A 12427-nucleotide genomic window follows, 5' to 3' on the forward strand; every position below is an offset into this window, starting at 1 on the left:
ACCCGGCCGCTCTCAGAAGCTAATAATCTTAGGTTATTACAGATCTGGGCCAGATTAGAACCGGCGACTTAGAAACAAAAGCCCGTAGATCCCATTAGCAATTCTCTAAGCTGTCCATTAACTCTGGAGCACTTGGACAAGTAAAAGGGATCCTTAGGAACAGAGCAAAGTCTCAGTCATTTCCCAGTACTTTGTGGCAATTGAAGGCTATTTTAGGAGAAAAGGGGCCCACATCTTGATTGCTGGCATGATACTGAAAATGACTCTAATGTGGTTGGATCGATCGAGTTATCCCCCTCTGCAAATGCTACGGAGAGAAATTTCTGGAAGCCGTCGAGCTGAACGCAGAGACCATGAACCAATCACTAAGGGTATGTCTAGACTGCATCACTCTGTCGGCAGAGGGATGCAGATTAGGCAGGTCGACATGGCAAATGAGGCAGGGATGTAAATATCCCGCGCCTAATTTGCATAAAATGGCCGCCGCGTTCTGCCAACTCAGCACTTTGTCGGCAAAAAGCGGCAGTCTAGAGGGGGATCTGTGGAGAAAGAAAGCCTTTTTCGACAGATCCTGTAAACCTCCTTGCAGGAGGCATAAGGAAACTGTCAAAAAAGGCTTTCTTTCTCCACAGATCCCCCTCTAGACCGCTGCTTTGGCCGACAAAGTGCTGAGTTGGCAAAACGCGGCAGCCATTTTTATGCAAATTAGGCACGGGATATTTAAATCCCTGCCTCATTTGCAATGTCGACCTGCCTAATCTGCATCCCTCTGCCGACAGAGGGATGCAGTCTAGACATACCGGCTGTGTCTACACTGGGCCACTTATTCCGGAAAATCAGCCGCTTTTCCGGAATAAGCTGCGAGCTGTCTACACTGGCCCTTGAATTTCCGGAAAAGCAACGATGCTCTACTGTACAAAATCAGCCGCTATTCTGGAAAACCTATTCTGCTCCCGCTTGGGCATAAGTCCTTATTCCGGAACACTGTTCTGGAAAAGGGCCAGTGTAGACAGCCCAGTAGTCTTTTCCGGAAAAAAGCCCCGATTGCAAAAATGGCGATCGGGGCTCTTTTCTGGAAAAGTGCGTCTACATTGGCCACAGACGCTTTTCCAGAAAAAGGGCTTTTCCGGAAAATCAGCCTGCCAATGTAGACGCTCCTTTTCTGGAAAAACTGAAAACGGAATAGTATTCCGTTTTAAGCAGTTCCGGAAATTCATGCCAGTGTAGACACAGCCACCCTGTCAAACTAACCACGGCGACAGTTATATCAAGTTGTACTTTCTCTAATGTAGAGGAAAAACCTAAGCAGTCTGAGTTGGGCTCAAATTCTTTGCATGTGTAAAGGTCTGGCGAGATGAACTCAGCATTCAATAAGCACCGCTAGTAAGTACATCTCCCCATTATGGAGCCATGAATTGGTACCGCTGTTCTCCCCGGTTAGCAAACATTGCCACAAAAGGAGTCAGAAATTGCAGGGGCGGGCCTGTGTGTGGAGGGGAGAGGGCAGAGCTTTTCACGCTGCACCGATTTAACAATGGTTTGCTTCGGAAGAGCATCTCTGGCTCTTTAAGCAGCGCAGGACACTACACTGCGACTATATTGTCACTCCCAAGTTCATCAGCATTCGCGTTATCCCCATCGTCTGTTTATGGCACCTTCATGCATTAAGAGTCTGCAAAGTCATTGGGATTTTTCACACCGAAGAAAGGGGCAAGGGGTCAGATTGCTCCGCAGACTGGTGGCAGGATCCATTCCCAAGTGCAAAAAGCCCTCAGCCTCTAGGCAGCTGATATTCCAGCCTGAGTTGGCAGACACGGAAGCTTTTCTCTGGATGTCAGTGTGGGGATGGGGTATGAAACGACCTGCCTCTGCCTCGTGGTGTCCAAGACACAAGCGACCAGTAGAGTTATTGCTAATCAACACTTCTTGCTGGTCACCTATCAGGAGAGGCCAGGAAAAATCTCTCCGTTGAGGGCGACCCCTCCAGGACAGGCATGAACCCGCTCGGGCAGGATCTCCCGTGATAGTCGGACATCATTCACCAGCACCAAGGTCACACACACAATTAATAATCAATCAAGGCTACTCCTCATGCTTTCTGCTAACCCACTGAAACTTGGCGCTGCCCAGAGTGCCTGCTGCAAGCAACGAAGGCTCTGGAGAATGTGGCTGTCTACAAAGGGCACAGCACCCTTTCCTTTCAACACCCCCTTTTCAGTGTGTTATGTTCGTTAGCGGGCGACGTGACATTTGCTGGAGGGATCCATGCACTGGCCGATGTTTGTAACTCCCCATCTCAGCGCCTCGGCTTGCACAGGCTTCTCTTTTGTGACCAGAGTAAGAAATTCCCGCTCATGCCATAAACAGGCTGACTGGCTGTGCAGAGGGCCCTATTACTCATACTGACGCGATCGCTTTGCTGTCCTGGCCGTTTGGGAGGGAGAGAATAAAGCCAGCCACGAGCACGTGAAAGATGAAGCCGCCGAGAGGTATACATGTTTTCATAGCTAATGCCCAGGAGACCTGCACTGCGTGGGCTGAGCCTTTCCTCACTGAAGAGGGGAGGCAATTTGAGAACAACAACAACGAGAACAACAACAACAAAATGGTTCCGCCGTTAGTGGTGGTGAAAAGTGCCGGATTAACAATGGTGCAGCGTGAAGGCTGCTCCCATCAGAGAACTGCGTGGTAGCGATGGGCTTTCTCCACTTACTGCCCTGCCACGTGCCTAGGAGGACAGGACAAGTCTTCTCCAACTCTCTCCCGAGGACACACTCGTGAGCAAAGTCGTTTGACCATACACCGTGGTGACCACTTTGTAGGCACGAGCGCAATGACAGATATTCCTAGCAGGATGCCGATATTGCTGAAGAGTTTCAAAAGAGCTGGCTGAGGAGCTCACTAGACCATTAATGCCGTTGTTCAATACGTCTTGGATCACGGGGATGGCGGGGGTGAGTTCCAGGAAATGGCAAGACAGCCAATGATGCACCAGTATTTAAAAGAGGCAATAGGGATGACGTGAGCAATAATAGGTCTGTCCACCTGACATTGCTCCCAATTAAAAGAATGGAGTGTCTGGTATTAGATTTGATTAATAAAGAATTAAAGGAGGATGATCTAATTAATGCCAGTCTACATCAGTCTACATAAAATAGAGCCTATCAAACTTACTTGATATCTTTTTCTAATGAGATTATAAGGTTGATTGATAAAGAGTAATCATGTTGACGTAATACACCTTTTTTATGAGCTTTTTATGATATATGGGATATGATCGAGGTCTATAAAATCATGAGTGGTGTGGAGAAAGTGAATAAAGAAAAGTTATTTACTTGTTCCCATAATATAAAGTGGTTTGAGCATTGCCCTGCTAAACCCAGTGTTGTGAGTTCAATCCTTGAGGGGGCTATTTAGAGATCTGGGGCAAATCTGTCAGGGATGATGCTTGGTCCTGCTGTAAGGGCAGGGGACTGGACTCGATGACCTCTCAAGGTCCTTTCCAGTTCTATGAGATAGGTATATCTCCATACATAAATGAAATGAATGGGCAGCAGGTTTAAAACAAATAAAAGGACGTTCTTCACACAGCACACAGTCAACCTGTGGAACTCCTTGCCTGAGGAGGTTGTGAAGGCTAGGACTATAACAAGGTTTAAAAGAGAACTAGATAAATTCATGGAGGTTAAGTCCATTAATGGCTGTTAGCCAGGATGGGTAAGGAATGGTGTTCCTAGCCTCTGTTTGTCAGAGGGTGGAGATGGATGGCAGGAGAGAGATTGCTTGATCATTATCTGTTTGGTTCACTGCCTCTGGGGCACCTGGCATTGGCCACTGTCGGCAGATAGGATACTGGGCTGGATAGACCTTGGTCTGACTCAGTATGGCCATTCTTATGTTCTTATCCTAGACTTCTCCAGGGCATTTGAATTGGTGCTGCAGGACATTTTGGGTGTGTCTAGACTACAGGGTTTTGTCGACAAAAGTGGACTTTTGTCGACAAAACTATACCTGCATCTACACTGCCGCTGAGTTCTGTTGACATAACATCGACAGAACTCAGCAGTTTTGTCGACAGCTGTAAACCTCATTCTACAAGGAATAATGCCTTTTATCGACAGAGTTCTGTTGACAGACGGTGTTATTGCATCTACACTGTCATGTCGACAAAGAGGCTTGCTTTGTCAATAGAACTGGATTTAGTCTAGATGCTTTTTGTCAACAGTATCTGTAGACAAAACTTCTGTCGACAAAAGCCTGTAGTCTAGACGTACCCTTAGATTAAAAAACAAACAAACCTAGAATGGTATAATTAACATGGTGCCCGCTAAATGGATTAAAAACTGGCCAGCCGATAGGTCTCAAAAGGTAATTACAACTGGGGAACTGGCAGAGTGGGTTGGTTTCCAGTGGGGTGCCTCAGAGATCAGTTCTTGGCCCCAACTCTTTCTCTATTTTAGAGATTTGTGCATCTGTCTGTGATTCCATCTGTGAATCCATTTGTTCAAGAACTCTTCCTACAGGGCAAGAGCTAGGACCACCAAATTTGGTATGCAGCTTCCTCTTCTCCTAATTTAAAGTAAGATCAGGGTTTGGGTGTGCCAGGAAAACGGGATGTGCCTGGAATTCAATTGTTTTCCATCACACAGACAGGCAGGGGGCTGACTGGAGGGATGCGATACTCACAGTCACCACTGGGGGGCAGTGAGCACAGAGGACAACTATACTGCAGCATGACCACTGGGGGCAGCCACACCACCAAGGGAGTGGCCAGCTGGGGATGTGGCTTGCCCTCTTGCCTGTCACCAGCCCAGGTAAATGACTCCCTGCCCCAAACCCCTCTCCCCCGACCTTGGCATTGCACCGCGAGGGAGAGAAATCTGCCTGTTTAGCTTAACAAGGCAAAGAGATCTGTTAGCTCAACAGAGAGAAGGTGAAGGGGAGACTTGATGGTAGTCTATGCATCTCCACATGCAGCACCAACATTTAATAACAGGCCTGTCAATCTAGCAGAGAAAGATAGAACATGATCCCGTGCCTGGAAGCTGCTGCTTGACAAAGTCAAATTGGAAATAGGGTCTACATTTTTGAAGATAATTACCCATTGGAACAACTGACACCAGCCTCCTCCAGATAATCCCCAAGGCATCACATCTGGAGAAACCTCCACTCCGGGTGTAGAAATGGAGAGTCCAGCTTGACCCTTGGATCAAGCTGGACTCTCCATTTCTACACCCGGAGTGGAGGGTTCTCCAGAAGTGATGCCCTGGGGATTATCTGGAGGAAGCTCTTTGGAGTGGGTTACACAGGCGGCTCGTCCTTGCAAATTCATCCTCTTCCCTTCTTCGTTTTCCGAATCCGAGACCATGATAACCCCCAGCCACTAACCGAGCAGTCCAGACAGTGTTTGCTTGCTGTACACCCGCACTTCCAGGACTGGGGAGGCACTTCCTTCAAACCCTCTCCCCCACCGTCACATCTTAAAATACAGCCGCTGCACACAGCCGATTTCTCTCTTTCACAACGCACTGGGGATTCCGGCTCCCATCTTGGTTTACAAATCAAATTAAGTTGCTAGGCTTTTACGAGTGCAGCAGATAAATCCACCGGGTTAGGGAGCTCTCATTGGAGCAACCATGTCGCCAAACAGCTTATTGGGTTTGTTTTGCCATGTGCCTTATTTTAATCCTCTTCTGTGTTGCCACTTTAAACGGAAGGGGGAAAATCCCGTAAAATAACTCAGCTGTTTTAAAGAGAAAGAACACCATTACCCCTCCTGAAATGGTCCTGGAGGGTCCAACCGAGTTGGCCAAAACGTAGTTATTAAAGAATAAAGTTACTACCCAAGAAGAGGGAGAGAGAGGTTTGTTTTTCTAAATAAGAACCATAATGGACCATTTCAGCAGTGAGAGATTCTAACGCTCTCGACACAACTCTACTAAGCAGCCAGAATTAGGGTTGCTGAATGTTCTTATTTGGATTGCAGCGGTACTCCAAGCAGACTGGGCATTGGTGGACACAGAGACTATGTCTACACTATGGCAGTTTTGTGGAAGAGGAAATGCAAACGAAGTGTTCATTTGCAAATCTCATGCTCTCATTTGCATATTCTCTTCCGATCCTTTTCATGGAAGAGGTTTTTGCAAAAAAAACCCGCCGTGTAGGGGCCATTTTTAGGAAAAAACCCTTTTGTGCAAGATTCCTTATTCCTTAACAAAAAATGAGGTTTACAGGATCTTGCGCAAAAGGGGTTTTTTTCCCGAAAAATGGCCCCGTCTACACTGCAGTTTTTTCCTGCAAAAACCTCTTCTGAAAAAAGGATTGGAAGAGAATATGCAAATGAGAGCACGAGATTTGCAAATGAGCTCTTCATTTGCATTTCCTCTTCCCCAAAACTGCCAGGCTGTGTCTACACTTGGCCACTTATTCCGGAAAAGCAGCTGCTTTTCCGGAATAAGCTGCGAGCTGTCTACACTGGCCGCTTGCTTTTCCGGAAAAGCAACGACGATCTACTGTACAAAATCAGCCGCTATTCCGGAAAAACTATTCTGCTCCCGCTCAGGCATAAGTCCTTCGACAGCCCAGTAGTCTTTTCCGGAAAAAAGCCCCGATCGCGAAAATGACGCTCAGGGCTCTTTTCCGGAAAAGCGTGTCTACATTGGCCACAGACGCTTTTCCGGAAAAGCAGCCTGCCAATGTTGATGCTCCTTTTCTGGAAAAACTGAAAACGGAATAGTATTCCGTTTTAAGCAGTTCCGGAAAAAGGTGCCAGTGTAGACACAGCCCCATAGTGTAGACATAGCGAGAGGGTAAGTTTATGAAAGGATTAAAAAAACCCCACGCCTGACCTGGGTCAGCTGGCTTAGGCTTGAAGGGCTGAAAAATGCTGTGTAGACATTTGGGCTTCAGCTTAAGCCCTAGGGAACCCGCAAAGGCCAATTGTCTGCATGCAGGACGTGGAAATGGGCCAGGCATTCGGAAGGGGGTATGGAGCCTTTCACTTCCAGGTCAGGAGGTGAATCTAGGCCTAGTGAGGTAATTCTCCGCTGACGCACTTCAGCTGCCCACTGGAGGGACCCTCAGCGGAGCTCAGGTCTAGAACTTGGCCCCTAAGCCAAGACTCCAAACAAGGGCAGCCTTAGCCTTGTCTGCACACGGAACCACTCGGGTTCAAGGCGAGATGCTCTCGTTATGGAATCAGAGTGTTCCCGTGGAGTTATTCTGCTGTAGGTAATTGCTTTACATCCTGAGCCAGAAAGTTACAGCACTTTCAAGTGCCAGTGCAGACTTGGCTTTATATCTTCCACATTTGCACAAGCACGTAAAGGGGTAACATCCATACACAAGCTCTGCAGTTTTGGGCCAGGCTGCACCCACCTAAACCCCCTGCTGATGTGTGTGTCTTTACAATGATCATTTGCCAGGTTTTTAAAAGGTTTCTCTCTCCCCGTTGCTGAAAGGCAGCCAAGAGGGGAAGCGACTGACTGTAGATGGCCAATGCACTAAGAAAACCAATGGAAAAGAAGAGGATGGCTTCTGTAATCTCCTCCGGTTCCGCTCGGCAGCGTCCCTTGGCAGGTAAGAAAAGTCCAGCAAGAGGTGTGATAGATACAAAGAGAGGCGGACGACATCAGACTTCGTTCAGACAGGCCGTGCTACTGCCATCTGAGAGTGACGTGTTTTGTTTATCAACCTGCTGGGACCTAGATTTGGCCGGCTGACCTGGCAGCGAAAGGTTCTGCATCCCGTTACCAATGCCTGGACCATCCGGTTCCTGCCCCTTGCTGCCTGGCCAGGTAACTGGCGAACACAGGGGGAAATTCATGACACCCATTCCAAATCGCTCCTCAAAGGCTAACAGTTCTCTGCTCCCACCCATCCAGGGGGGGTCTCCTGAAGCTGTTCTGCCGTCCCTTCCATGCACACTGCTCCCATGGGGATCCTGCACGTGGAAGAGGAGCAGAGAGCCAGGAAGGGACCTGTTCAGCAGACCGGAGAGGTGAATCCGGCTGCTTGCAGCCAGGGGATTAGGGAGGTTTGTTATGACTGAGAGCAAAGCGGACACTCTGTGGAATTAATTTCCATCATACGGCAGGAGAAGGATTTCATCTCACTGCAGCCGCGAATGAATCAAACATCATCCTCTTTGACTGGCTCGGAATTGCATGGGACAGCACAGTGACAGCAGGAACAAAGTTAGGAGTTGAGCCTTCACCCCACAACGTAAGTTACTGGAGAATCTGCCTTATCTGCAGTAATATCACAATTGATGTCCTCTGCATGGGGTGTCAGTGAGCAGTCAGTTACGGGACGAACACATCATTACATGTAATAGACCCTGCCCTCGTTATGGGGCGAGCCTCGATTTTAACCGATGGGGGAAATAGTCAACACTCACCAGAGGGACTCGACCAATGCAAACAAGGCTCCACATTTTGATTTTCTACAAACAACGCTTCTCCAAACCCAAGCCAGGGTGCTGTATTTTTTAAAATCTCAATTCCCCAGGAACAGATGTTTATTTGCTTAACAAAATAGTCCCTGGGAAGGACAGTTTTGGGAACCAGAAAGTGATAACAGCGGCGAACCTTGCACAAGGAGGGAGAAGTGGCGACAAGCAAAGAAAGCGTGCGGGGAGAGACGAAGAAAAGGAGATTCAAAAAATTCTATCACTTTCAATCACCAAAAATCTTATCAGCAACCTACGCAAATCAACGGCTTTCTTGACAATCCCGGATGTTCCGACTGGCACTATCCCTTTGACAGAAGTTGAAGTGTTCAACAACGAGTAGAAACATATAGGAACGTAAGAACAGACGTACAGGGTCAGACCAACAGACCATCCAACCCAGTATCCTGTCTGCCGACAGCGGCCAATACCAGATGCTCCAGAGGGAGGGAACACAACAGGTAATCCCCACGTGACCCCTCCCGTCACCCACCTCCACAGAAACAGAGGCTAGGGACACCATTCCTACTCATCCTGGCTAATAGCCATTGATGGACCTAACCTCCGGGAATCTATTGAGCTCTTTTTTGAACCTTAGTAAAGTTCTAGCCTTCACCACATCCTCCGGCAAGGAGTTCCACAGGTTGACTGTGCGCTGAGTGAAGAAAAACTGCCTTTGGTTTGTTTTAAACCTGCTGCCTATTCATTTCACTTGGTGACCCCTAGTTCTTATATTGTGGGAATAAGAAAGTAACTTTTCCTTATTCACTTTTTCCACACCAGTCATGATTTTATAGACTTCTCTCATCTCCCCCTTAGTCTCCTCTTTTCTAAGATAAAAATTCCAAGTCTTTTTAATCTCTCTTCATATGGGACCTGTTCCAGACCCCTCATCATTTTTGTTACCCTTTTCTGAACCTTTTCCAATGCCAAGAGATCTTTTTTGAGATGAGGCAACATTCTCATCCCACAGCAGCGTACCAATAGGAATCTCTCCTGGGAAGTTACCGGTGCTATCCCTGTGTGCGACTGACGTGGGGGAGAATCCGGTTCTCCCTCCTTCAGAGTTTAAAGCCCAGCCCAGCCCAGCCCAGCCCAAAGAACTAACAAGTCTCAAATTGCCAGAAGTTACAAGGCCAGATCCTGACACAGACTGTTCAGGAGAAACGCCAGTGAAGTCACGGAAAGCCCCAGGTGTAAGGCTGGTGACAAGGCAGAATCAAGGATATTCCATTGGCAGCCTACGGGCACAGGACTAGGGCCAGATGTTGCCACAGGTGGAGGATGAACGTTTTCCTAGAACATTTTCCCCTTATTCACTGACATCATTTTGCTGCTGTTTGATTCCATGGGCTGCAGCAGGAAGAGGTGACAAAAGCAGGCGGAACCCGTTCCTTCCGGATCGCCGAGGGAGGAGCGGGGGGCTGGCTGCTGAAGACAATGAGGGCGATTTTTTAAAAAAAATAATCAGCCATGGGGAGAAACGCTGGATTCTGCTAAAAATACCCTCCTGGGGAGGGGGGGAGAAATGAACGAAAAGTCAATTGCAGTCTTGCGTCAACCATTGCAGCGCTGTCATGCTGGGTTTGGGACGCTAATGGTGAACCAATTAGCCTCACCCCATTACCGGTTATGGTTAACTGGCAGGAACCGGAGCAGCCTCCCACCTTCCGTGGGAGGGGGCAACTCTAGCCCCAGGGGACCCGCTGTGGGCGGGGGCCAGCTCTGTCTGTGGCAGGAGGGTCGCTCCATCCTGGCCGCAGGCCACCCCCCTCGCTAAATTCGTTAACCGATACAATTAACGTTTAACCAATGAAATGGGGTTTTACATCCCTACTCTGGGTAAAGCTGCTTCATCCCCGCTTCCAGCTCCCACCTTGGACAATACGACCCCAGGATGCGCCTTGAGTCCTAGCACACGGCACAGCCCATCCGTCAGCTGCATTTTGCCGGTGACCTGCTAAACCTCGGGTGTTTCCTCCATCGGCTTGGGGCTTCTGAACCAGCGGAAGGCTGAGCGGCTGCTCACGCCCGCACGGCAACACGTCCCAAGTGGGCTCAAGCCGCCACTCTCGCAAAGAGCCGCACGCCCGGCCTGCCAGGGGCTGGGCACGGGAGAGGAACTAACCCCAAAGCTGTGGCTACTCCTTGTCCGGAGAAGCCCTTCCCTCTTGTAGCTGCTGCCCGCGCAGGACGTCTCCGGGAGCGGCCAGCTGTCGGCAGAACTCTCCATCCTCAGCCACTTCTGTCCGGTGCACAGAAAAGCAAGCGCTTCCCCTTCCCCGCCCCCCGTCCAGCCAAAGGCTGCTTCACCCCGCCCCCCGCAGCGAGCGCACGCCAGAAAGCAGCCTCTCCCTTGCTTACCCGAAGGCCCCGATTTCCAACTCTTCCTAACTCTGCCTCAACTCCTCCCTGCACCAGGCTGCTGCCTGGTTTTGCAGAAAGCTTTACAAGTCCCCCCATCGTGACAGAACCCCCCCCCCACACACACACACCTCCTGGAGGGCCATTTTCTGTCCCCCTTTCTCCTCTCATCCCTCCCCGGGCACTGCTGAACTGGCTGTGCAAAAGCAGCTCAAAGCTTCGGCTCAGCTGCTGAGCCCTCCGATTGGCTGTTCTGTAGCTGGGTAGGAGAGCTACGATCGCCATAAATGTCAGCACGAGCGCACTTCCTGGGAGCATTGCTGGCCCGGCCTGGCCGGCTGCTCAGTGCGCAGGCACGCCGGGCGCCAACGCGCACACGCCGCGGAGGGTAGCTCCCCCGGCCTCCGTGGGAAGCCATTAAGCAGCTGGGACGTGGCCTATCTTTTGCCAGGCTCTGTTGCACGGCGATAGCCCGGAGCCCCTGCAGCTCTGGAAGTGAATGGGAACAGGTCTAGGGGCTGGGAAGGGCGCGGGTAACCGGGATGGTGGGTATCACAGGTGGGCAAAGGCCCTGCCTTCCCAAAAAGCTAGCCTGGCCCTGCCTAGACGCCTCCCGAATGCCTGACGTAGGCAGAGTGTTGCGCCCCCGAGCGCCCACCCTCCCATACTCTGGGGCCAGGGAGGCTCAGGCCATGTGCTGCCCCACCTCCCTGTGGTGCGGGGGAGGCAGCTTGACTCCTGTGGGGGCAGGGCCTAGGCAAAAGGGGCGGGGTTGGGGGCTTGCCTCCCCCAACCTTCACTCACCGCCCATGTGGGTAACTGTACCCCAGCAGAGCCTCTGAATCAGCATCTGCCCCTACCTTGCTGGCTTGGACCCGCTCGGCTCAGGCCGGAGCGGGCTGCTGGATCAAGGGCAGCCATGGAGTGGGAGCTGCGTACAGCGTCCCCTCGCACGTTAGCCAACCAAGAGACGTGCCAGCCACACCCCTGGCCCCTGACATGAGGCCCCTGTGAAGCAGAGACAGCAATGCGCCATCCGTTTCCTGGAGAAGCCTCAAAAGGCCAGGGCAAACCCAGGATGCGTGGCAACCCAATCGGCTGCTGGAAAATGCCTTCTCCTCGCCGAGGCGCTACCTCATTTGGATGGTTACCGCTGCCAACTCGTTTAGAAACCGAATGTGCTGCCCACCATGTTTGTTCTTCGATTGCTGCCCATCTGCAGCCCAGCCAGTGCACCCGTCTCAAGATCTATCTCCTAGCGGTAAACATTTCTAATATCCCTACCATCAAGTCCCCGCCGTGTCTTCGGCAGCCACACCAATGTGGTGTTGGCAGTCACGGCACCTGGGAAAAAGGATTCTGGTGACGGATTTCTTTGCAATAAATCTCCTGAGAACGGTCCTATTCACGGCAGCGTTCCCAGTACGCTGAGCGCTAGGGCGGCCACCCAGGAGAGTTTCAAATGCCTCCCAGCAGATTAGCAGAATGCCCACGGCCGGCAGAGTGCGTTTCTACTGGCGGTGCACATCTGCACGTCTCAGTGAACATAAAATTTATTGCGCACAGGGATAAAAAAAATGAGAGGGGACACTGTTCATGACCGATTCGATACCA

General features: G+C 50.4%; 1 protein-coding gene across 19 annotated transcripts in view; it reads right to left on the minus strand.

Moving 5' to 3' along the window:
- Positions 1–12427, minus strand: part of DAB2IP (DAB2 interacting protein) — a 364307-nt gene that overhangs the window by 77796 nt on the left and 274084 nt on the right. Inside the window, exon 1 of one of the 19 annotated variants that reach the window (XM_075905457.1) lies at positions 10578–10701. The exons of the other annotated variants lie outside the window; for them this stretch is intronic. The gene's annotated coding sequence lies outside the window, so the exon portion shown is untranslated. Of the gene's footprint in view, positions 1–10577; positions 10702–12427 lie in introns of those variants that run through there. 19 annotated transcript variants of the gene reach the window in all.

The sequence above is a fragment of the Pelodiscus sinensis genome, chromosome 22 (assembly GCF_049634645.1).
Source record: "Pelodiscus sinensis isolate JC-2024 chromosome 22, ASM4963464v1, whole genome shotgun sequence".
Taxonomy (NCBI): Eukaryota; Metazoa; Chordata; order Testudines; family Trionychidae; genus Pelodiscus; species Pelodiscus sinensis.